Source organism: Macaca nemestrina, chromosome 2 (assembly GCF_043159975.1).
Source record: "Macaca nemestrina isolate mMacNem1 chromosome 2, mMacNem.hap1, whole genome shotgun sequence".
Classification (NCBI taxonomy): domain Eukaryota; kingdom Metazoa; phylum Chordata; class Mammalia; order Primates; family Cercopithecidae; genus Macaca; species Macaca nemestrina.
In genome coordinates this window covers 95,506,780-95,531,591 of record NC_092126.1, presented here as the reverse complement: position 1 = coordinate 95,531,591, position 24,812 = coordinate 95,506,780, and the positions used below count along the sequence as shown (strand labels likewise).

At 39.1% G+C, this 24,812-nt stretch overlaps 2 long non-coding RNA genes across 4 annotated transcripts in view; one reads left to right on the top strand and one right to left on the bottom strand.

Moving 5' to 3' along the window:
- LOC105480093 (uncharacterized) overlaps nucleotides 1-24,812 on the bottom strand; it is a 112,100-nt gene that overhangs the window by 66,334 nt on the left and 20,954 nt on the right. The window lies entirely within an intron of this gene.
- Nucleotides 6,537-24,812, top strand: part of LOC105480096 (uncharacterized) — a 121,401-nt gene continuing 103,125 nt past the window's right edge. For both annotated transcript variants that reach the window (XR_011619932.1, XR_011619929.1), the window contains exons 1-2: nucleotides 6,537-6,601; nucleotides 17,159-17,223. This is a non-coding gene — a long non-coding RNA (uncharacterized lncRNA). The remainder of the gene's footprint in view (nucleotides 6,602-17,158; nucleotides 17,224-24,812) is intronic.

Sequence of the window (24,812 nt, the reverse complement as noted above, 5' to 3'; positions counted from 1 at the left end):
ACATGTAAAAACTTACACTAAAAGTGTTTATGAAAGTTCTAATACCATGGAATGGATTTGCATTTGTTTCTTAATTATCTCTCTCTTTATTCATTTTTAAAACTTTAGTTTTATACCTTTCCCAACACTGCCTTCCTGGGTGCTATAACTAAGAAGATACTATTTCTAGGGTTGCAGTAATCATCCTAGTTGTAGTAATATTACCAGACATAAAGAAAAAAAAATTGAGACCAGTTTAGGCTGCAGGATTCGAATTGATTCTTGCAGAGACAATAATTGATTGCATGGCCCAATTTAAATGAAACTCAAGTCTATGGTCATTAGGATGAAACCTTTTTTCAATGGTTGTTTCATACTTGGTGGTTAATAATGGGAATTCTAAAATCCTTTACTTTTTACTTTTTTTGGAATTTTGAGTCTTCCCTGCCTATAACTGGGTATTGTGCTGCCATTGTGATATGTTTATCTAGTTTTAGCACTACTGGAATCAAATTATATATCAAGTAAGTACTTGATTTTAATAAGTAGTCACCCAGAGGTTTTCTCCACAGACAACGAGGGATCAAGTTTGCTCAGTTAATTCTCTTCTTTGGGATTTTGTTTTAATTATTCATTGTGTAACACACTGTGAGCTCCTTTTTTCAATTTCTGTTGTGTATGATCTCTGGGACTGACCAACGGATGGTTTTTTTCTCACTTGGTTATTATCTGTGACCACTGGTGTTAAGCAGTCCTGTCCTGTTGTCGGTACTGTGAGCTTTTCTGGATCTGTTTGACTTATTCATGGCTTCCTGTGTTCACTCTTTCCGGTACATACAGATAAAAACAAGTATATTGCTATGGTTTAAAAACACATATATATGTATGGAAATAATTAAAAGCTCACATACATCAACATTTCACTATCTGTTAAAATAAATAAAATACTATCTTTATATTACAATTACTTTTATACACCTTTGAAATAAACTTTTCTCTTTTCAGGGCCATAATGAATTCTACCTTTCACAGATTCAATTATTCTAATTAACCATAATCATTATCATATTTTTGTTTGCTTTGGATGTTTGAATTATCACACCTTGTGAGTAGTAGCTCTCCAGCTGGATTTGTTGTCTTTCTGGCACATCCCCTGTCATCCTAGAAAAAATGCTGACATACCCTTGCCATCCTAACTTTTCCTACCCTAAAACATGAAGTCAGGTGCTTTTTACGAAGTCCTGGTTCCTATGAGTGTGATTTGAAAACATAATCCGTGCTTTACGAGTGCTCCTGATGGCACATTGTGCATGCAAGTACTGCTGTTGCTGCAGGTGGAATGATTTTAGTGGCAGGGCTGGGAAAAACTTTAAGAGTCTGAGCCTATATCACATTTTTTCTCAATTAAAAATTTTAATTATATGTTTTCATGCTGCATTCACTTTAAAAATAAAACTGCACAAATAGGTTTTGTAAACCATGGATTGTTTCTGTCCAGTACCAATATTTTCTGAGATTAGCTGTGATTGAATCTGTAATATTGGTCTGCCCAGCAGCCGTTTCTCCTTTCTTCGTTAATAGTACTTCAATTTTTCATTCTGGGACTTCTCTTCCCTCCTTCCTTGCTTTTCTGATGAAGTGGTCATGTACACTATCCTCAGCCTCCTCAGACACATGTCTGAGGTGAGACTATCCTACCTTCTCAGAATTTCAAATATTCACCAATTGGACATTGACACAAAGCACTGACATGAGTGTTTCCAATGACTGTCCCCTAAAGACTAAGAGATAGTCTTTTAATACCTATTTCCTAATTTCCTGGAGCATCTCTGATCCTATTCTTCCCAAAGCCTGAATGTTCACTTTTTCTTTAGATTTCATAATTTTTTTATTGTTAATGATTATTATGATCATTATTACTTTGCTTAAGTTAACTGGGGTCCATTTCCGTCACCTCCCACCAAAGAATCCTAACTGAGACACTCATTTTAGTGGTGGGTATGTGGGTGTCCATAGCTTATACTGTAACCATGGCAAGTGATTTTGAAAATCATTTGCATGATGCCATCATCAGTTCATTGAAAGAAGATTTCAGTCAACGACAAGGTGTGTGGGAAAAATGTGAGTTACTTTTATTCACAAAACATGTTGTCTTTTTTTTTTTTGGAAGCTTACTTTGCTTTTCTATGTGTTTTATGTACTTTTCTATGTGTTTTCTTGGAATTATTTATTTTTATATGAAAATGATAGATTGCTCATATTTTGTCATTTTCACAAAGAGAAAGCGTAAAGCCATCTTTGAGGGAAAGGCCTACGTAACTTCACCACCCTGGCCCTAAGGTTATCTGAGGTTGCGTATCCTGTATATATAACATAATTACTCAGCCTCTGTTTTCATGGGGGGGGAAAAGGCCAGAGGTACTTTTGGGTTGTTTTCTTTGATGTTTTGGGATGGTTATTGACAATGGCTTTAGACCATCAAGTGTTTGAACTTCTTTGAGTTGAACATATGACTCCTACCAGCAAGGGTGCTGTGTTTTTCCCGTTTGTGAAGTGCTATTTTTATTTCCTGTGTTCTGTAGACAATAATAACTGACCTTGAATTTTGCTGGGCTAAAGTGCTAGGTAAACAATAAATAATCGTAGTGACTCCATGAGATCACTGTCTAGGTTGGGTACCTTTTGCATTCTTCAACACTCCATTGTTGGTTCAGGATTTTTTTTTTTTTTTTTTTTTTTTTTTTTTTACAGAGTCTCACTGTGTTGCCCAGGCTGGACTGCAGTGGGGTGATCTCGGCTCACTGCAACCTCTACCTCCTGGGTTCAAGCTATTCTCGTGCCTCAGTTTCTTGAGTAGCTGGGATTACAGGTGTGTGCCACCACATCCTGCTAATTTTTGTAGTTTTAGTAGAGATGGGGTTTTACTATGTTGGCCAGGCTGGTCTCGGACCCCTGACCTCAATGATCTGCCTGCCTCGGCCTCCCAAAGAACTGAGATTACAGGCATGAGCCACTGCACCTGGCTAGTTTTTGGTTTTTAAATTGCCTGACTTAATCTTCAGATTATAGTAAGTGATTCCAAAACATAGCTACAATAGTAGCTACCATTTATTGAGTATAGTGCCAGACACTGTAGTAGGTGCTTTGTAAAAAGTGTGTTTTATGTTAACCAAAATCTTGGGTCGATATTGATGTGGTAACACTTATAGACAAGGGAACTGGGATTTGAAGTTCTGTGATATGATAAAAGTTTTATCAAAAATTCCCATGCCCTACGTTTTGATATTTATTCAAATGAAGTATGCCCTGGTCCTGCATATTTGTACAGAGATATTACAGTATGTCTATGCTTCTTTAGTGTGTGCGTACTTGCCGAGAGCCAATACTGTAAGTGAATCCAATTTTTATAGGAACTCAGTTTTTAAAGCGTTTCTGTTGCCTGCAACTTTTTAGGAGTGCACTGGTACGATCATGGCTCACTGCAGACTCGACCTTTCAGGCACAAGTGATCCTTCCACCTCAGTCTCCCGAGTAGCTGGGACCACAGGTGTGTGCCACCACACCTGGGTAATTTTTGCATTTTTTTTGTAGAGAATCTCACCACGTCACCAAGGCTTGTCTTGAATTCCTGGGCTCAAGCGATCCTCCCACCGCAGCTTTCCAGAGTGCTAGGATTACAGATGTGGGCTACTGTGCCCAACTGGCCTGCAATTTCTGACCCACTGCTGTCTCCCAAATATTTTCCTTTTCATTATTTATGAGTTAGATGGCAGAGAGAAGACACAATAAACAAAGGCTGGGAATTCTAGTCCTAAGAACTAGCTGCACACTAAAACACTCCACTTAGTCTTCTTGTGTAAGTGGAGTCATAAAATATTCATTATAGTCATAAAATATTGAAATTGGAAAATACCATTTTCTTGAACCCTCTATTTACTTAATGACTTTGATCTCACAGCTTGTAAGTAGTGGTTTAAATTCTAAGCCACAAGTTTTCTTACTTGATCTAGAACTCTTTCCACCACTTAACCATGGCTGGTCTTCTTAAGAGCCTGGAGAAGATTCACTCAAACACATGTTATATTGAACATGATTTAAATAGGCACTTTGTTATTTCTGTAGATGAGTGACCATAACCTCTTCTCAAGAGAGAAGCCTACTTGGCAAAACAAATAAGAACTTTGATAAATAATGGGATAAAACCAAGACATATGCTTACTTAGCCCTTGTTTCAGTCGTTTTCAAATCCCGACCTCTTTACCTGCTTATTCTTTTTTCCACATCCAGCATTCAATACCTTCTCCACGCCAGAAATCTGAATGTCACTTTTGATTTCTCCCTCTTTTTTATGTCCTTCAGTCAATCAGTCAGCTGGTTTTGTCACCATAACATTTGAATATGACATTTTTTATTTCTTCCTACTGTTACCACCACAGTGATGGGATTGCTGCAATAATATTCTAGCTGTACCTAAAAGGAAATACCTCCTGTTGTCTCTACATAACCAGACCTCTTGGAGCCATGGGCTTTTGGGGATGACTTGGGTCCTAGAGGGTACAGAGCAGAGCGAAATTGGCTGATAATGGGTTGCCACAGAACTGGTGAAGAGTACGGATTGGCACAGTTTGTTTTAGTGCCAGGCTAAAGTTGTCACTGGAACTCTTTGAACCAAGGATGAGAGATTAAATTATTAAATGGGGAGTGCAGCTGTCTTTGGACTCTAGGCATAACAGAATAGTGCTTCATGCCTTAGAGGCTGGGTGAAGGTATTAAGAGATCAATGGGAGGTCAGCAATAGACAAGAAAAAAACAAAATAAAATTGGAGAAGTAAAATGGTTACTTTCCCAACACTTACCAAGTTCTAAGTAGGACATGTTTGTTGAATTGTATATAGACTGTAGTCTTGTTTATGTGGTATCAAGATCTTCCGACTTTGAGAGTTGACTCAAAGTGCCTAGGCCAGTATAGACATTTAGGAGCCAAGGGCTTGAAGTCTGAGTATCAGTTCTACGAGTTTAGTTAAGTTCTTTGATTATACCTTTTCCTTAGCTAGAGATTTAAAAGTGGCCTTGTTATGTCCAACCAGGTTGGGTCATGCTTAATTTGGACTATCCAAAGGCAGAATAAAAAATTAGTAATAAAGGTACAAATAGCCAGATTAGGTGAGATTTGATTAAAAAAAAAAGATAAAGATAAAGATAAAATGGAAGATGGCAGCTTTGTATGAAAAAGACTTTGTTAGCAAAGAGATCAGCCACTACAAGTGAAACTGAATGTTAGATGGTATCCACAAGGCTAAGGCTGAGACTGATGGGTTTTGCTAAATCACTATGGGATTATATTTACCGAAAGTACCAATTCATTGTGTAGTAAAGAGGGTCTTGCAGGACAAGCATAAACAGTGGATTCCCTATCAAATAGCACACTTAGCCTGGGAGAGAAACGGTATGAGTCTTTCATAGCCAAGATGAAACAGTGTTTCATTGAAAACATTCTCACTCTAAACTCACAGGGATCCTGATTTCTAAATCGGTTTCAATTAAATATATTTTTTCCTTCTAAAAAAACAACATACACCTTTAATCTCTTCTAACTATTGGCAGATCTGTGATGCTGTAGCACTCCACACCTTCCCAGTGGCTGCAATTACACACATCAAGTTTCAGAATGAACGACGAGGTAAGATTCTGGAGGTAAAAGGCTACCACTTATGGTCCCCATTTTGCTCTCATGTGTCACAGTCTTTTATTGTCAGGAGTTATTTAGAGAAACAGTCACCAGCTAACAAAACCATCTGTTAGTTAACAACAGCAAAATATGAGGCTATTTCAAAATGGCATGGGGCATTTCAAGTTAAGGGAGTGGGGTGCCAAGTATTTTTTCCCTTTAGTCTTTCCTTGTTAAAGAAGAATGCGTTTGTTATCAAAGCCAGTTTGGCTAATGTGCTTTCACCTCATACGTATCTAGAAATCAAAGCTGCCTAGAGAGTTATTTGAGGATATGTTCTCCCTTTGGAACCCATCTTGCTCTAGTCATGCTAATAAGAATTTCATGTGTGCATCAAGAAAACAATATAGCCTTTATGCCATTCAACCAACATGTCCTACTCAGAACATGGTAGATGTTGGGAAAGCAAAAACGGTCTCTCCAGACAGATTTGGTAAAATTCTTCACCTTTGTACTACTCCATTACTTTTCCCAGCCAGGGGAGGGGGGTTGGTAGATGAAGAATCTCTGTACTGCTTTTCCCTCAGCCAGATAGTTTCCCGAATCAGCTAAATATAACTCCATTTATTGTCATGCTAAAACGTTCTATTTAGCTGTGTTTAACTGGATATCATGGTTCCATGGGCTGACCTTTCACTCCTGGGAAGTCGTTTTAAATTCAATCCCCAGCAAAGGAAAATCCTTCCAATTCGTTGGCTGTGAAAGGTCACAAGTGAGATGTGTTTTGATGGTATCTGCCTATGGCTTAATTCTCAGTAAACCTGAGCACTAACTGGGCCTCAATTGTCCTTTGTCTTGGGAATCTGAGTTCTAAGAAGCCTGGGAGAGCTGAGTGGGAGACATGGGCTGAGTTGCTGGCATCAGGAAAGGGTACACAAAGGTACCAGCTGAAAGGTGAGGTTTATGGTGCTAAGTTAGGTCAACTCTGCCTTCTTTCTGAGCTGATCGGGGATTCAGACAAAATATATAGTTTCTCTTCTTGTTTCATTTGATCTCTTTAAGAGGGACATTTCCCACTTTCTGGGAGGCAAAGAGGGCTTAGGTGAGGTAGGGAAGGAACTAGAAGTGTGTGAACCAGTCAAGAGGAAATTGGAGTAGCTGAACATTTAGCCATTTCAGGGTCCAGAGTTTCAAGTTTGAATATTTCCCTTTCAGGACCTCTTTCTCTTCACAGTCCAGCAGTACTTCAATCTATTCTGGGCTTTCCTCGCCATCATCATGATGCTAACTTTTACTGAATTAAAATACCTTCAAAAATCTTATCAAAGAACCTCCCACTTAAAAAAAGAAAAAAACCTCATGTTTTACCAAGCAAAGCAGGAGTTTTGTCAGACATAGGAACGAGCGCACATTTTATGACAAAGACACCAAAAGCAATCGTAACAAAAGCAAAAATTGACAAGTGGGATCTAATTAAACTTCAGAGCTTCTGCACAGCAAAAGAAACTATCAACAGAGTAAACTGACAACCTACAGAATGGGAGAAAATATTTGCAAACTGTGCATCTGACAAAGGTCTAGTATCCAGCATCTATGAGGAACTTAAACAGATCTACAAAAGAGAAGCAAACAACTCCATTAAAAAGTGGGCAAAGGACATGAACAGACATTTCTCAAAAGAAGACATACATGCAGCCAATAAGCGCATGAAAAAAAGCTTCAATATCACTGATCATTAGAGAAATGCAAATCAAAACCACAATGAGATACCATCTCACACCAGTTAGAATGGCTATTATTAAACAGTCAAAAAGTACGGATGCTGGTGAGGTTGCAGAGAAAGGGGAACAATTATATACTGTTGGTAGGAGTGTAAATTAGTTCAGCCATTGTGGAAAGCAGTATGACGATTCCTCAGAGAACTAAAAACAGAACTACCATTTGACCCAGCAATCCCATTACTGGGTATATACCCAGAGGAATATAAGTCATTCGATCATAAAGAAACATGCACATGAATTTTCACTGCAGCACTACTCACAATAACAAAGTCATGGAATCAACCTAAATGCCCATCAATGACAGATTGGATAAAGAAAATGTGGTATATGTACACCATGGAATACTATGCAGCCATTAAAAATAATGAGATCTTTTGCAGAAACATGGATGGAGCTGAAGGCTATTATCCTTAGCAAACTAACGCAGGAGCAGAAAACCAAATACCACATGTCCTCACTTATAAGTGGGAGCTAAATGACAAAAACTTATGGATACTAAGAAGGAAACAACAGACACTGGGGTCTACTTGGCGGGGGAGGGTGCAAGGAGGGAGAGGAGCAGAAAAGATAACTATTGGGTACTGAACTTAATACCTGGGTGATGAAACCATCTGTACAACAAACCCCAATGACATGTGTTTATCTCTGTAACAAACCTTCACATGTACTCCGAGGCCTAAAATAAAAGTTTACAAAAATACATGCAACAAAAGGGAGTTTTGTCAGAGATTTTTGAAGAGTTTAGTGTATGGGATATTGGGTTGAAGGTTCTGTGTGGATTTTTTTGTTTTTTTGTTTTTTTTTTTTTTTTGCCTTTTTTCTATTTCAAAGTTTTAGTGATTCTGTGCCATAATCTTTCAATCAACACTGGTAGTATCTGGCTTCTTTCTACCTCTCTCAAGCAGTCTGTCCTTCCCACCACTCCATTCCTTTATTACAAACACAAACTATGCTTGAATCCAGAAAGTATTCAATGATTCTTGAAAAGTACTTGAAAGTTTGTACTTCCATGTCTATGTTTATGTTGCTTCCTCTTCCCGGGACATCTTCATTTTCTCATCAAAATTCTATTCATGCATAAAGGCCAAAATGTCTCTTCTTTCTACAAAGCCTTCAAAAGCTTTCCCCTCCCCACTTGTGGAGAAGCCAAGCGTAGCTTTCATAATACTTTGTTTATGTGTATATTACACCTTACTTCATTAAGGTACCTTTATGTGTCTTCTGCTCAATCTAGCTCCTTAAAGGTAGAACCTAGGCCTTCTTCATCTCTATACTCCTGTGTTAAGCTCATGGATTACTTCAAGAGGGGAAGCCTTCAGCTTTTCTATCACAGAAGTATAAGCAGTTAGACTTTTGATATCAAGGTTTTAATGCTGGTGAAGAAATGAAATTGAAATATGTCTTATATCAAATGTACCTTGAAAGTTCATAACGAGCAACCACAGGAATAAGCAGAAAGCAAGGCATTCATTCTCTAAAAGCAGTCAGGGCAGTTCTCTTGTAGTAAGTGAGAAAATTCTGCTTCCTCTTCCCCCTTTTCTAAGTGTTGTCAGTTTTTCTTGGAAATACCTGTTTGCAGGAAGAACTCTCCAAGTATTAACATAGAATTCATATAGGGAGAAGTTAGGGTAGCTCTGAAAGGTAGGTGGAGGCTTAATTGGCCTCACTTCCCCAGGTTCTCATTTTCTTCTTTTTTCCTGGGTCTTTGACCAGCAGACCACAGGCTAACCCTGACTCCTGAGTCTCCTGGAGAGGAGAAAACAGTATACAATATAGAGACCCCCTGAGTTAAGCCATATTTTGCAGAAACAGAATTTGGTGATCAAGGCACAATTGATAGAAGAAACACATTCTCTGAATCCGTTATCACCAGTGGGAGATGGCACTTAGTGACCCAGGAGGTGATCCTAGGTGTCCATATCAGTCCCTAGGTGCCCATGTCTGTTCTTCCCAGGGCTGATCCTTTTTCAGTTGTCAGTCTAACCCAGTGTATGTGTCAAGATTGTTGCTTGCAAGAATCCAGTAAGGCTGGTAAAGGACCCCCATATTCTAGTGGGGTGGAAATTCTGGCTTAAGTTTTTACACAACCAGTAAAAATGACCAACTATGCTACAATGACCTTTACTGGCAAAAACAGTGCTCATGACATTTCATGCCACAGCTCCATGGCTTGACAAACACTGGGCAGCTATCACTGATAACGTAAGGGAATAGGCACCAGGAGCTTTGCCCCTGCTGCCCTCTAAGACTTGGATGTGTTTGTCACATGTTCTCTGGAAGGTGAATTTCACAAATCTTCTTTGCATTGTTTACTTTTGGATATGTCTCACATGGCTGCATTTGATTGGCAGATCCTAGGTCTCATGCTTACACCTTAGGAGCTACTGAGTTGGGGAGACTTGTTTTCTAGCCTCTACTTTGAGAAGGCAAGATTCATAAGGCAGAAAGGTTTCAAATGTTACAAGGACTCTCAAAAGGAGCTGAGCAACAGAAAATATGACAAAATGTAATATATTCTATAAGCATTAAATTTTTAATTTTAGCCAATATTAAACAATATGTCTTGATTATGCCAATTATTTTACTCTGTCCAACATAGTAGGATGTGAAAGCTTTTTCTGGGCTTTTGGGGTTGGACCACCCCTGCCATTTCTGACATCTCTCCTAATAAAGGACCTTACTCCTTATCACTTCCCTTACATTGTCTCTTCTCTCAAATTCATTCTCTCATGTATTGGGGGGACATTAATGTATGAAATGTGTATTCTAATGGTGACTTCCAATTGGTACCCTACATCCCTAGTGGCCACAGCGCAGCCTCTAGATGGAACTGTCACTTGCTAATAACTTCTGAGCCATGCCTCAGTTTGTGACTCCCTTTGGATACTATGTCCTTGATTCTCTGTCTGTTTTTTAAGATCAACTACTTCAACCAGACGAAGTCTCTCTAGTACTGGGCTCAAATTATTTTGAGAGGGGCTCTGCCCTTACATAGCTTGGTTTTTCTCCATGCTGATTCTGTCTTGATAAGGGTCAATGTATCTTGTTTATGAGAGATAGGCATAAAAGTAGAGACCTGCCAATGTAGATTTTTCAAATTAAAATAAATTCATGCTATCTAGTTCTTAGATACTCTATGAAGTCCTCAGAGGCTGGAATCATGTCTTAATCATTAATCATCTCTGTATCCCCAATATTTAGTACAGTATCTGACAGCAGGTATGAAATTTATTTTTGTTAAATGAATCAATGAATGAGGCAGTGCAGGTTGTTTTGAAAGCCGTTAGTAAATCTCAGCATTGCAGATTCATCATTCGTTTAGCAAGTATTTTTTGAGAAGTTGCTTTTATGTGCAAGCACGATACTAGATGCCATGGAAATCTGAAATAGCCTAATGCTACTAATAATCACAACTGCCACTAATAATTGCAACCACACAACAATAACCAACATTAGTTGCATATGCATTAGATTACAAGAACTGTGCTAACTGCTTCATGAGCATTCATTTAACTCTCACAACAACTCTGAGTCAAGCATATTATTATATTCCCATTTACAGAGAGAGAACTGATTTTCGGAAAGGCTAAGTAAATGAAAACAACTTGGGAATATGTTTACCCAATAGTCTGGAATTTCTTTTTTTTCTTTTTTTTTTTTTTTTTGAGACGGAGTCTCACTCTGTCCCCCTTGCTGGAGTGCAGTGGCCGGATCTCAGCTCACTGCAAGCTCCGCCTCCCGGGTTCAGGCCATTCTCCTGCCTCAGCCTCCCAAGTAGCTGGGACTACAGGCGCCCGCCACCTCACCCGGCTAGTTTTTTTGTATTTTTTAGTAGAGACGGGGTTTCACTGTGTTAGCCAGGATGGTCTCGATCTCCTGACCTCGTGATCCACCCGTCTCGGCCTCCCAAAGTGCTGGGATTACAGGCTTGAGCCACCGCGCCCGGCCTGGAATTTCTTAAGTGTTACAAGGAAATACATTTGCAGTTCTCAAATATCATTTAAAGAGCCCTTGAAAGCTAAATTGATACAACTGGGGAATTAGAATTTACTGGGTAACATTTATTTAACCTGCATATTATCACTAAAGAACTCTACTTTATTCATTCATCCATCCATTCACCAAACATGAATGGCATGTCTACAGTGTGCCAAGAACTGTACTAAGCATTGGGGACAGGGTAGAGGGAACTGGGAGAGGTGAGACGAACATGTAAAGAGGTCATTGTAATTCATAAATAAATGCTATATTAATGATGGAAATGTATTTCCAAGGAATATTTCCAACATTTCACCATTAAGTATGACATTTGTAGTAGGTGTTTATGATTATCTGCTATTAGGTTAAGAAAGGTCCTTTTATTTCTAGTTTGCTGAAAGTTTTTTTTTTTCTAAATCATAAATAACTGTTTCATTTATTTCCTGTGTTTTTTTTCTACCTCTCTTCAAATGATATTTTTCACTTATGGAGACTATTTGTTCTCTTTTATTTATTGTGATACTTGCATTGTTTGAAATATAACATTTCTTAACATTAAACCAACCTTGCATTTTTGGGCTGAACCATAATGTTATGGACCTATTCAGGTTTTTTACCTTTTTTTCTTTATTTAAAAAAAATTCTTCATTCACTTTTGTTATGTATTTGTAGGAATGTATCTATTTTACCTAAGTTTTTGAATATATTGGCATAGTTATCACACTATTAATTTATCATTTTTAACTTACATAACATCTGTAGTTATGGCCTCATAATTTTTAGTATTGTTTATTTATTTGTTCTCTCTTTTTCCTCTTCATTAACATTATTTAAAAACTTCTCAATTTTGTTAGTCTTTTCAGTGACTACATTCTACATTCTGGCTTTGCTTAAACCTAATTATTTTCTAATTTCATAACATACATGTTTAACTTACTGAATTTTGAGCCTTTCTTTTTTTTTTTTTTTGGAGGCATGCAAAACATACATTTTCTTCCAAGAAATACTTTAGCTGCATCCCTCAAGTTTTGATGTTCATTTTTCATACATAATTTATTGAAAAATTATACAATAATATAATTTCCATTATAATTTCTTATTTTGCCATGAGTTATTTAAAATGTATTTAAAAATTTCCAATGAAATAGATTGTTATCTTGTTTTTGAAAAGTTATCTTTATTACATTGTGGGCTGAGGATGTGGTGTGTAGAGAGTCTTTGAAATGTATTAGACTTGCTTTATAGCCTAATGCATGGCTAATTTTGGTAAATAGCCCTTGTGTGTTTGACAAGTAGTTTGATGCAGTGTTCTAAAAATAAGTCCTTTGGATCAGGCTTGTTATTTTGTGTTGTTCAAATCTATATCCTTGCTGTTTTTGGATTGTTCGATCCATCAATTACTGAGAGAAGTGTGTTAAAGTGTATGAACATATAACCTTCCCTTAACTGATATCTCAATTTTATATTTATACATTTTGAAGCCATAACACATACCTAAGAGTTTAAAATTGTTATATGTTCCTTGTGAATTGAAGCTTTTATTACTATGTAGTGACCATTCTTATTTCTAATAGTGCTTTTTAGCACTATTAGACCTTAAAGTCTATTTTACATGATATTAATATAGGTTCATCAGCTTCTTTTGGTTCATATTTGCTCAGAAGGAAATATTTCCATAAGGTTAACAGTCATTAATGCTGGGTAATGAGATAAAAAGTAGTTATTATTTTCTTTCTGCTTTTCCATATTTTCAAAAAGTTCTTTAATAAGCATGTACTATTTTCATAATAAGAAAAACTACATTTTAAAATTTTGATTTGAAAAATGATTAAGAGTGCGGAGAGATCCTTCTTTTTGATCAAGCTTAGTATGCGGGGTCTAGATTCTCATGCAACAGTTTATATGTCATACAAGTAGCTCTTACCACTAAAACTTTTAAAAAATTAATTTCTGTTTTAATAGTTTTTGGGGGGACAGGTGGTTTTTGGTTACATGGATAAGTTCTTTAGTGGTGATTTCTGAGATTTTGGTGCACCCATTACCCGAGCAGTGTTCACTGTGCCCAATGTGGAATCTTTTATCCCTCAGCCCCTCCCACCCTTACTCCTGAGTCCCCAAAGTCCATTGTATCATTCTTATGCCGTTGCGCCCTCATAGCTTAGCTCCCATGTATAAATCAGAACATAATGCTATTTGGTTTTCCATTCCTGAGTTACTTCACTTAGGATAATGGCCTCCAGTTCCATCCAGCTGCGGCAAAAGACATTATTTCATGCCTTTTTATGGCTGGGTAGTATTCTACGGTTTATATATACCAGATTTTCTTTATCCACTTGTTGGTTGATAGGCACTTAGGTTGGTTCCAAATCTTTGATATTGTGAACTGGGCTGCTATAAACATGCATGTGCATGTGTCTTTTTCCTATAATGACTTATTTTCCTCTGGATAGATACCCAGTAGTGGGATTGCTGGATAGAATGATAGCTCTACTTTTAGTTCTTTAAGGAATTTTCATACTGACTTCCATGGTGGTTGTACTAGTTTACATTCCAATCCCCAGTCATGTAAAGGTGTTCCCTTTCCACCACATCTGTGCCAACATCCATTGTTTTTGACTTTTTAATTATGGCCCATTCTTGCAGAAGTAAGGTGGCTTCTCATTGTGGTTTAGATTTGCCTTTCCTTAATAATTAGTGATTTTGAGTATTTTTTCATATATTGGCTGTTTGTATCTCTTCTTTTGAGAATTGTCTATTCGTGTCCTTTGCCCACTTTTTGATGAGATCATTTGTTGTTGTTGTTGCTGATTTGTTTGAATTCCTTGTAGATTCTGCATAGGAGTCCTTTGTTGGATGCATAGTTTGTGAGTATTTTCTCCCAGTCTGTGGCTTTTCTGTTTGCTGATTATTTCTTTTGCTGAAGCACTGAAACTTTTTGAGGTCTTTCTTTCTTTCTTTTTTTTTTTTTTTTTTGAGAGGAGTCTAGCTCTGTCGCCCAGGCTGGAGTGCAGTGGCTCGATCTCGGCTCGCTGCAAACTCCACTTCCCAGGTTCATGCCATTCTCCTGCCTCAGCCTCCCGAGTAGCTGGGACTACAGACACCTGCCACCATGCCCGGCTAATTTTTTATATTTTTATTAGAACCGGAGTTTCACCATGTTAGCCCGGATGGTCTTGATCTCCTGACCTCATAATCTGCCCACCTCGGCCTCCCAAAGTGCTGGGATTACAGATGTGAGCCCCGGCGCCCGGCCGAGGTCTTTCTTGATAAGTAATACTCTATTCTACCAACTGCACTACATATTATCAAGGATGATGAAATGTGATGTCTCATCTAATACTGGCAGAATTAGTGACTCACCTTCTATGTTTTCACTCCTTCTCTGGGTTTCTGGTTTTTGAGCACTCGTCACTCTACCTTGTGGACATAAAGTTGCTTGGGGGCAGGAATCTTTCTGGGTGGGGTCCAGGTTGTAAGCCAGCAGGGTCCATCAGACAGGAAGCAAGGTCTAGCCTCAGGGCATTGGCATATGTGTGGGGTTTCAGAGCTGGGCTCCCAGGCTGGACTCAATACCTTTGGTACCTGGTGTCAGGGGACAAGGAGTGCTGGCTGATGTCGTCAGGTCAAGTCAGTGTTTACTAAATGGAAACATATTCATAAATACCAATTATTTAATAACCCTGTAATGGATACATTGTTGTCCCTTATGACAAACTATGGATAGGCTTGCTCTGCTTTTTCCCACCCCTTCTGGCGTGCCTTCTTCATCTACAGAGGCTGTACAAGTAGCGATGACATTTTCCACATGCCCTTGCAGCTATGAGGTTGGATGCAATTCCAATTTTACCACTTGTACTCTCACAAGACTTGCGTTAGTAATAGAGTTGAATATAGGGAGAGAGATTTGGCATGAGGCATCTACCTTGCTAGTAAGGAAGATGCCAGAGGTAAGTGGTTGTGTCAGAACACAGCAGAGGCCTATTTATCCAACCCTTCCAATGCTTTGGAAAGCAACTCAGTTATACATTTCTTCTTATTTTAATTAGTTAGCATGGATTTTGTTTTCTGTATTTCTGCTCTGACAAATAGATCCATTGCACACAAGAGAAAACAGACTTGGAGATGGGAAGCAACTTGCCCAAGATCTCACTGCTAATGAGTGTCAGAGCTGGACTGTGAGCCTAGGCCCTCTAATGCCAAAATAGGGCTCCTTCGGCAGCAAGACAAGTGACAGTCTCAGAGATCAGGCGACAGACATCCCCAGGGTCACTGAGATGCTATTAAGAAATTGGTCGGGCGCGGTGGCTCATGCCTGTAATCCCAGCACTCTGGGAAGCCGAGGCGGGCAGATCACGAGGTCAGGAGATCGAGACCATCCTGGCTAACATGGTGAAACCCAGTCTTTACCAAAAATACAAAAAAAAAAAAAAAAAGAAAAGAAAAAAAAATCTGGCCTGGCGTGGTGGCAGTCACCTGTAGTCCCAGCTACTTGGGAGGCTGAGGCAGGAGAATGGCATGACCCTGGGGGGCAGAGCTTGCAGTGAGGGGAGATCGCACCACTGCACTCCAGCCTGGGCAACAGAGCGAGACTCCGTCTCAAAAAAAAAAAAAAAAAAGAAAGAAAAATAAAAAGAAATCACACATCAGCCTGGTGCGGTGGCTCACGCCCATAATCCCAGCATTTTGGGAAGCCGAGGTGGGCAGATCACTTGAGGCCAGGAGTTCGAGCCCAGCCTGGCCAACATAGCAAAACCCCACCTCTACTGAAAACACAAAAATTAACTGAGAGTGGTGGTGTGCACCTGTAGTCCCAACTACTCTGGATGCTGAGGCGTGAGAATCGCTTGAACCATGGATGTGGAGGTTTCAGCCACCCGAGATTGTGCCACTGTACTTCAGCCTGAGTGACAGAGGAAGACTGTCTTAAAAAAAGAAAGAAATCACATATGCAGATCCAAGGTCTTGGTGCCACAGTGACGCTTTCGATGACAGTATCTGATAAGGGCTGCTACCACTTGGCACAGGCCTGGGCTAGAAGATGGCTTCCCACCAATCCCATTCCTATTACTGTCCCTGTTTTTGTGGTCCCTTTGGCCTTTATTCTAAATGTATTACTTGGTCTCTTGTATTTCTGGATTAGTATTGAGAGCCCACAGAGATCTGTTTGCTCATTCAGTCATGTTTACATCGTACTGTTTGCTTCTTTACTGAGCTTACAATATTTTATTGCTTCTGCAAAACTTTTTGAGGGTGAAGGAGGGAATGATGAACCAGTAGGTTCAGGCAGAGAAGCAAATATTGAATTATAATGATCAGATTATTCATGCCATCTCCTACTAAGCTACCTATAGTAGATGTCCTGTCCATTTTAGCCCATTGTTGCCTCATTTATGGCTCTCCTCATAATTTGTAATCCTTTTATTTCTTTTCTTTTGGTTCATTTGTTTTACTTTAAAGTTTTCATAATAGGAAATAAAGTTCACGAGATTAGGGTACAAATCAATCTCGGTTAGGGCTGTTGTATCTGCAGCCCCTAGTTCAGTTCTGGCACAAAGTAGGCATTTGAAAACATTTACTGAATGAATGAATGATTGAATGAATAGCAGAGACCATGTTTGTCTTTTCATCTTTGTATTTTGGCATCCAATTCAGAGCCCAACATGTAGAGGTTTCTGATTCATTTTATTGAAAAAGAAGCTGTAATATGTATGACCTACATTCATGAATAAAAATTTCACTTTTTTCTTTTTAGTGTCTTCAAACCTGGAAGCTTTGGGTCATCATTCACTTGCGATTTATTCAGCAACTGTCAGTACAGTGAGTTGATTCAAAGATAAATAAGAAACACACCTTTCACAGCTTTAACTTTAGTAGAGAATCCAGACCATCATATATCTTTAAGAGATTTTATAATGGATAAATAATGAATAAATAAATGCTAAATTTCTGAGGATTGATATTACCCATAGGAAAAAAATCTGCACTGTTAGGCAACAGGATAATTTCAGCTATGCTGCATTGATTGAATATACTGGGCGTTGTCTACACAAGACAATATTTCCTGGATGGCTTTCTCTCTGGTTGTTTCTCCTTTGGCTGGTGATATAGAATAGATTCCACAGTACCTTTCTCTCCGAGCTTTGTTGGTGGGTGAGCAATGCCTACGGACAGCACTCGCAGAGCTGAGACACTGGCAGGACAGAGTAGAGAATAGGATGATGAGAAAGCAAGAAGAAGGGAAAAAAGGGAAATGGGAGAAGTCAGGTGATGCGAGCAAGGAAAAGAATGGAGGGAAAGGAAGAAACAAAATCAATAATATTTATGATGCCTGCCAGTTATTGAATGCCTATCATAGAGGTTCCATGTTGTGTTCAGCACATGTGTTATCTCTAATCTTTACAACCCAGCCAGCAAGGTCAGGAATATTTATTGTTTTCATTGTGTAGATGAGCAGACAGGTTCAGTGAGGTTAATAAATTACTTGACCAGCCATACACTGCTAAGTGGGAGAGCCAGGTTTTGCTCTCAGGAATGTCTGACTCCAATCCATAGCATAATCCCTTGGTGAGGAATGACAGGGATCTTCTAACAGGGCCCTGCAGGCCTCCCATAGGACATTTCGATTATAGATTGTCAAACACCTACTCTAGGTGGAATATCTAGATATCAACACTTTAAAGTATATCTGTTTATCTGCTAATTCATACACACACACACACAAACGCACACACACAATCAACCTGAAAAAAGAAAAGAAAAATTGATTAATTGGATTAATTTCTGTGTACAACTCGACCCAAATTTTCTGGAATAAACACTTAGCAGAAAAGAGGACTAATAGATGACAAATGGCCAACATTCTCAAATGCCATAATTCCAGAAGTAAAGTAAAACCCTCTAACTCCACCCTCACCGCCACATATAGTGAGTAAACAAAGTCACATAGACCAAAAAAGCAACAGGAAAATAACAACAAAAAAAGTTAAGGGGCCATGAAAATACTGTCTGAATGTCCATTCCCTAAAGGGTTGAGGTCAGGCATATGGTTCTATTCACCAAGCCCTAAACAAAGGACTTGGGCTATTTTATGCACTGATCATTATTGTTGCTTAAATTAAAGCATGATCAAAAAAGTATAATGCAATATTAATTTTAGTTACTGTAGCTAATTGAAAACATAGCAAGAGCTGTCACTATAGAAAATGGAGTGAAAACACTCAGATGCACGTCCAAGTCTATCTTACCCCTTTTAAGCTGGGCAATAGCATATTTTCAAAACATGGCCATTATCCCCAGAGTCTATACTTCAGCGCATCATGAGAAATACTTGGCCTGGGAAAAAGGAAAAGCAGTTAACTCCCAGCTATCAGCAGACTTTGAAACTTCAAATTTAATTTGAAAACTATCAATAGTCAATTTGTTCACATGAAACACATTACAAATATATATATGTAATTCCTGTCAAGCCAAGGACTGAGTATTTTTTATCTTGCTGTTCCCAGTATGAAGCTCAGATCCTGGCATCTACATGATGCTCATCAATAACTGTTGGGTGAGTGAATGAATAATTGTTGGAGACCTTTGTTTAATAAATGAGAACACTGTTTTTCTTAAACAATTGACCCTCTTCCCCAGTGAAAGTGCAGATCAGCAAGATCTGAGGGACAAAAGACAGCTCTGCTTTGACTTGTTACATAAGTCTGAGTGGTGGGGAATGCAAGCAGGAATTTTTATCTATTTCATTCCTGTGCCTAGAACAGTACCTGGCACAGGTTAGTGCATGATACACATTTGTTGAATTAATAAATAAATGCTTAGCATGGAGTTGGAAAGAGAGAATGAGTTAAGCAAAGGAGGCAAAGTGGAGAACACAAAACTTTACAGTGTGATTTTATTTCTCTGCTGAGAACTCTGCAGAGTTATCAATTCCCAAACATTCTAGGCATACTCTTATTTGATGTAAGTACAAGAATTCCCTCCTCCCTTCTTCAAATCAGTATAATCTGCCTTGCGGGGATTAACCAGGTTTCTGTTTATTAACATGAGGGACTAGGGTGATGCTTTTAAAGTCGTCAGTTCCAGCAACTTAGTGGAAGATGCTCTAGAACAATTTAGGATGCATGGGGGAACATATTAGGGCAATGTCAGGCATTTTCATATCATAGGAGAACAGTATGTCCTTAAAAAGAGTGCATCTTAAGTTTCTGGGCTTTGTACTCTCAACTTCCACTACCTATTTACACCTATTGATTTTTCCTAGAAGAGGCTTATTCTACTCATTTTTCTTCAAACAAAAACACTTTACTGACTATCAAAGACCAGTGACACAGAGCATGTACGTGAGAGGCCATGTTTAAGTAGCACTGAGAGAAATGTTCTTATGAAGAAGGTTCCTAGGATGTGTCTTGAGTCTACACTTGACAATTAAATGGAGAGAAACTGACAAAAACAAGCTGGATGCACTTTAGCAGGATTAATTTGTATGGAGTTGAAAAAATGTCATCAACATTCAATAGTTACCCTATATGGCATCTGACTTTTCTTCATAAAGCAACTGTGTGTGGTATTCTGTGTATGTGGGTGGCATTTTTTGGCCTTTTCAGACAAGTATGTATATGTTGTTTTTTTTGTCTTCTCCTTTTGTTATACACTTAACCATCAATTTAAAGGGGTGGGGGAAAAGACTGTTGAAACAAAATTTATCATTTATTGTCATTTAGGCAAGTACCACATTTTCTAAATCCATTTTGAATTCTGTTCAAGTAATGGAAAGTTGGTAAAGTTTGCACAGAACCATAAATCTGAAAAATTGTCACAGAGCTTATTCTTCCTCTATTGTTTCATGATCATACATGGGAGCCACAGTTATATACTTTTGAACACATCTCCTTTGAATAGAATTCCCACAACTGTGGTGCAAAGATGCAGGCAGCAATTTTCACATAGTAAGAAAGTATTCAGCGGCCTTTGCATTTTGTTCTGTCCCCCAAAAATATTTGAATGTGACTCTTTGACATCACTGGGTGAAGCTCTCGAGTGTTAGTGCACACAATGCGGCTCTCTTGAGTAACCAGGAGGAGGGGAAAAGTCAAGAGGGCAAGCAATAAAGCCAAGAGGGAATACGGTTTATGAATGTAAAACTTACAGTACAACTTTAGAAAGGAAAAAAGTTGACGATGCAAGTTAAAGCTGGCCCCAGGCAGCAATAACTTACTGAAGTGGCATTTATTTGGCTGATAACCCAAGGTCTTGCTGAACTTGCTAGTACAACAGAGGTAATCTTTATGGAAGAATGAATTACAATAGCAGCTTGCAGTAACATTATTTGATCTTTCCATTATTTAGAATGACCTTGTAAGCTCCCTCAAGGCTGCAAGTTTCAACTTTCTGCTGTGACTTTGAAACTGAAACAGGAATTCTCCTACCTATCCTAAAAGATTTTTTTCAGTAGGTTTGTAGTATGCCTCACCTGCAGTAGAGCGGGTGATAAAGATCTAACATGTGATTGGGTCACAGTGTAACTGAGCTGGAAGTAGGTTGAGTAAATAATTTATACTCTGAGAAGTAAAGTGACTTGCTCAAGGTCATACGGCCAGATGATCTGCTTCAGGTGCCATGTTGGTAGCTATTATTTGAGAGCTAATTAAGCAGGCTGAGATCCAGAAGGCCCAATGTGGAAGAGGATTATAAGATTACAATGCTTTTATGAGAAGCATAGGTGCCATGAGAACAAGAAAGAAGGATGTTGACTTCTTTGAAAAGACTAGTTTTTCTTTCATTTTTTTTCCTTCCCTAATGGGGATGATATTAATGAGCATTAAATATTTTTGTAGCTAAATGTTAGAAATTTATTTAAAGTGCACTAAGAATCTTCAATATATAGACAAATGTTTGTTTAGAATGGAGAAGTTTTGGCCGGACACGGTGGCTCACACCTGTAATCCCAGCACTTTGGGAGGCTGAGGCTGGTGAATCACGAGGTCAGGAGTTCAAGACCAGCTTGGCCAAGATGGTAAAACCCCGTCTCTACTAAAAATACAAAAAAAAGTAGTGGGGTGTGATGGCAGATACCTGTGATCCCAGCTACTTGGGAGGCTGAGGCAGAGCATTGCTTGAACCCAGGAGGGGAAGTTGCAGTGAGCCGAGCACCACTGCACTCCAGCCTGGGGGACAGAGCAAGATTCCATCTAAAAAAAAAAAAAAAAAAGAATGGAGAAGGTTTTTGTGGGAGTTGGGGGAGGGATTAAGCTTCATCATTTTAAGTTTAAGACACTTGGAGCATTTTCTCTTCCAAGGCACATGCACATTCCCTTACACACCCTCTGAATCCCAAACAGCATTCAGTCTGGGTGGGGTAAACATGTGACAACACACCGGGAGAAACAGCTGAATCATCCAGCAGTTGCAGTTCAGGTATTTGGTGCTGGCTGGAGGCATAATGGTGAGGCAGGGATTCTTGGTTTCTTGTCTACCTCCTCCCCTTCCAGTGTTTTCTTTCAACTCCATAGTTCCAGTTTGGAAGCATTTGGAGTGAGATGGAGAGAAGTGTGAGATAAAACTGGAAATATTGGGACAGGCAGACAGAAGGAACTTGAGAGTCTCTGTCTCTCAGTCTGCCATTTTTTCCCTCAACACACCAACACAGCAAGTGCACAAGTATGTTTACTGCAGCACTATTCACAAGAGCAAAGACTTGGAACTAACCCAAATGCCCATCAATGATAGACTGGATAAAGAAAATGTGGCACATCTACACCATGGAATACTATGCAGCCATAAAAAAGAATGAGTTCATGTTCTTTGCAGGGACCTGGATGAAGCTGGAAACCATCTTTCTCAGAAAACTAACACAGGAACAGAAAACTGAACACCACATGTTCTCACAGGTAGGGGTTGAACAATGAGAACACATGGACACAGTGAGGGGAACATCACACACTGGGGCCTGTGGAGGGGTAGGGGTCAAGGCGAGGGAGAGCATTAGGACAAATACCTAGTGCATGTGGGGCTTAAAACCTAGATGATGGGTTGATAGGTGCAGCAAATCACCATGGCACATATATACTTATGTAACAAAGCTGCACATTCTGCACATGTATGCCAAAACTTAGAGTAAAATAAAAAAAAAGAAAGAACCTACCTCCATCCTGTATTCCTCTTTAACTGTCACCTAATCTTTTCTCTTTCATACCTCAGCTTCCTGAGATTTATCTGAAGTCTCTTTCTTACCCTCACATTTGGCTTCTAAACTGTTCAATCTACTGTGGCCTGATGTGAGCTTCTACCTTGCCTCTGTAACATATTTCACTGAATTCGTTAATGTCACAACTGCAAGTCTAGTGGGCATGTTAAAGTTCTTATCTCAGGCAACACATCTAAGGTCTGATCTTGTTGACCTTCTTCTTCCTCTTCCTCCCCCTTCTCCTCCTCCTCCTCCTCCCCTCCTCCTTCTTCTCCTTCTCCTTCTCCTTCTCCTTCTCCTTCTTCTTCTTCTTTAGACGGAGTTTTGCTCTTATTGCCCAGGCTGCAGTGCAATGGCACGATCTCGGCTCACCACAATCTCCACCTCCCGAGTTCAAGTGATTCTCCTGCCTCAGACTCCTGAGTAGCTGAGATAACAGGCATGCACCACCACGCCCAGCTAATTTTTGAATTTTTAGTAGAGACGGGGTTTCTCCATGTTGGTCAGGCTGGTCTCAAACTCCTGACTCCAGGGGATCCACCTGCCTCAGCTTTCCAAAGTGCTGGGATTACAGGCGTGAACCACTGCACCCAGCTGATCTCCCCCTTATTCTTAAAACTCCTTTCCACAATTTCCTTCTTACCTTGCTGTCCTCCTACTTCATGAGAGTCTTTTCCCTTTCATGTTGGTGTTGTCTGGTGATCTCTAGGTAGCTCTTCTGATTTTATTTTTCATACCCAATGTGTTCGACTCATGCAGTTTCAAAGGCTTTTTTTTTTTTTCTGAGCTCTGGACCCATATTTCAATTGCTTTGTGGAAGCCTTTCGCGTCTGCTCGGTGGATATCACATCAGCCTATCACTGATGTGCTGAATTTATTGTCTCTCCTCCAAAATCAGTCCTTCCTCTTGTGTTTCTGATTCTGCTTATGACTTCCACCACACACTTGATCTCTTATGTCAGAAATTTGGAAATCATCGATAACTCTTTCACCCTTACCACACATATCATTGTCAGCAAATTCTCCTGATTTTGCTTCTTAAATGACTCTCAAACCTCTCTTTTCTTTTGCCCACCCATTTTTTCCTGCTGTGTTTTAGCTACTCATCATTTTAAATCTTAACTGATTTTTTGTACTTCCAGTTTCTTTCTCCTCAAGACTCATTTTATATATTACTCTAACAATTATCTTTAAGAGATAGTAATCTTAGGTCGCTTTCCTGCATATAATTCTTCAATAGTTTCCCATTATTTATAGAATAACAATGGAAAATAGTGTGTTTATTGTGTGCCAGGTACTGTTGTAATGGCTTTACATATATTAATTCATATGTTAATTCTCATAATAATCCTATGAGATAGGTAACTGTTACTATATTTTTATCTCCACTTAACAGATGAGGAAACAAGGGCATAGAAAGGGTAATGAATTTGCCCCGTTGGGGTAGGCAGTAAGCCCAGACAGTCTTAGTCTAGGGCATATGCTTCTAATTGCCACTCTATTCTGCCTTTTTGTTGCTAGCACAGAATTCAAGGTCCTTGCTGATCTGGTCTCCACTGACCAATCTGCTTCACCTGTTGCTCTACTGACAAAACCCCCCCATTCCCCTGCCAAACTGGACCAATTGTCCTAATAATCAAACATAGCTCACAATACTCTGTTTACTTTTCAATATGCTAGTCTCTCTTCCTAGAAAATAGTTGCCCATTTCTCACACTTGCATTTATGTATTTTCCTTGGTTGGTCAAGAGTCAGCTGAAGTATCACTTCCTACAGGCTAACTTAGGGTTTTCTCTTCTGCTCATCTTCAAATCTGGGGCACATATCTATAATAGAACTCTCTAATGTGGTATGCTTAATCTTCATAAGTGCAACAGTCCACACAGTGTCTTCTTTGTACAATTGTACCCAAAATGTTTATTGAATAAGTGGATGGATATTAAAAGCTATGGTAATAAGTTTATACTTAATTTGGGTTATGAAATATCCCATTTGTTAAACACTTATCAAGAGGGTAATAGGATCAGAACTGCTGCTCATGTATTAACCTAGTGGTAGCATGAAGTGTTGATGGGACATGAAATGTCTCAGGCAGTGCCAACGCGTTGCATAGTAAGGGCTTGATCCGTGCTGGTATCAGTGGAAAGACAAAGGCAGGATGGATTTGAGGGGTGCTGTGACAGTTGAATCCATCAGATTTCACTTACATATTAATTCATAGAAC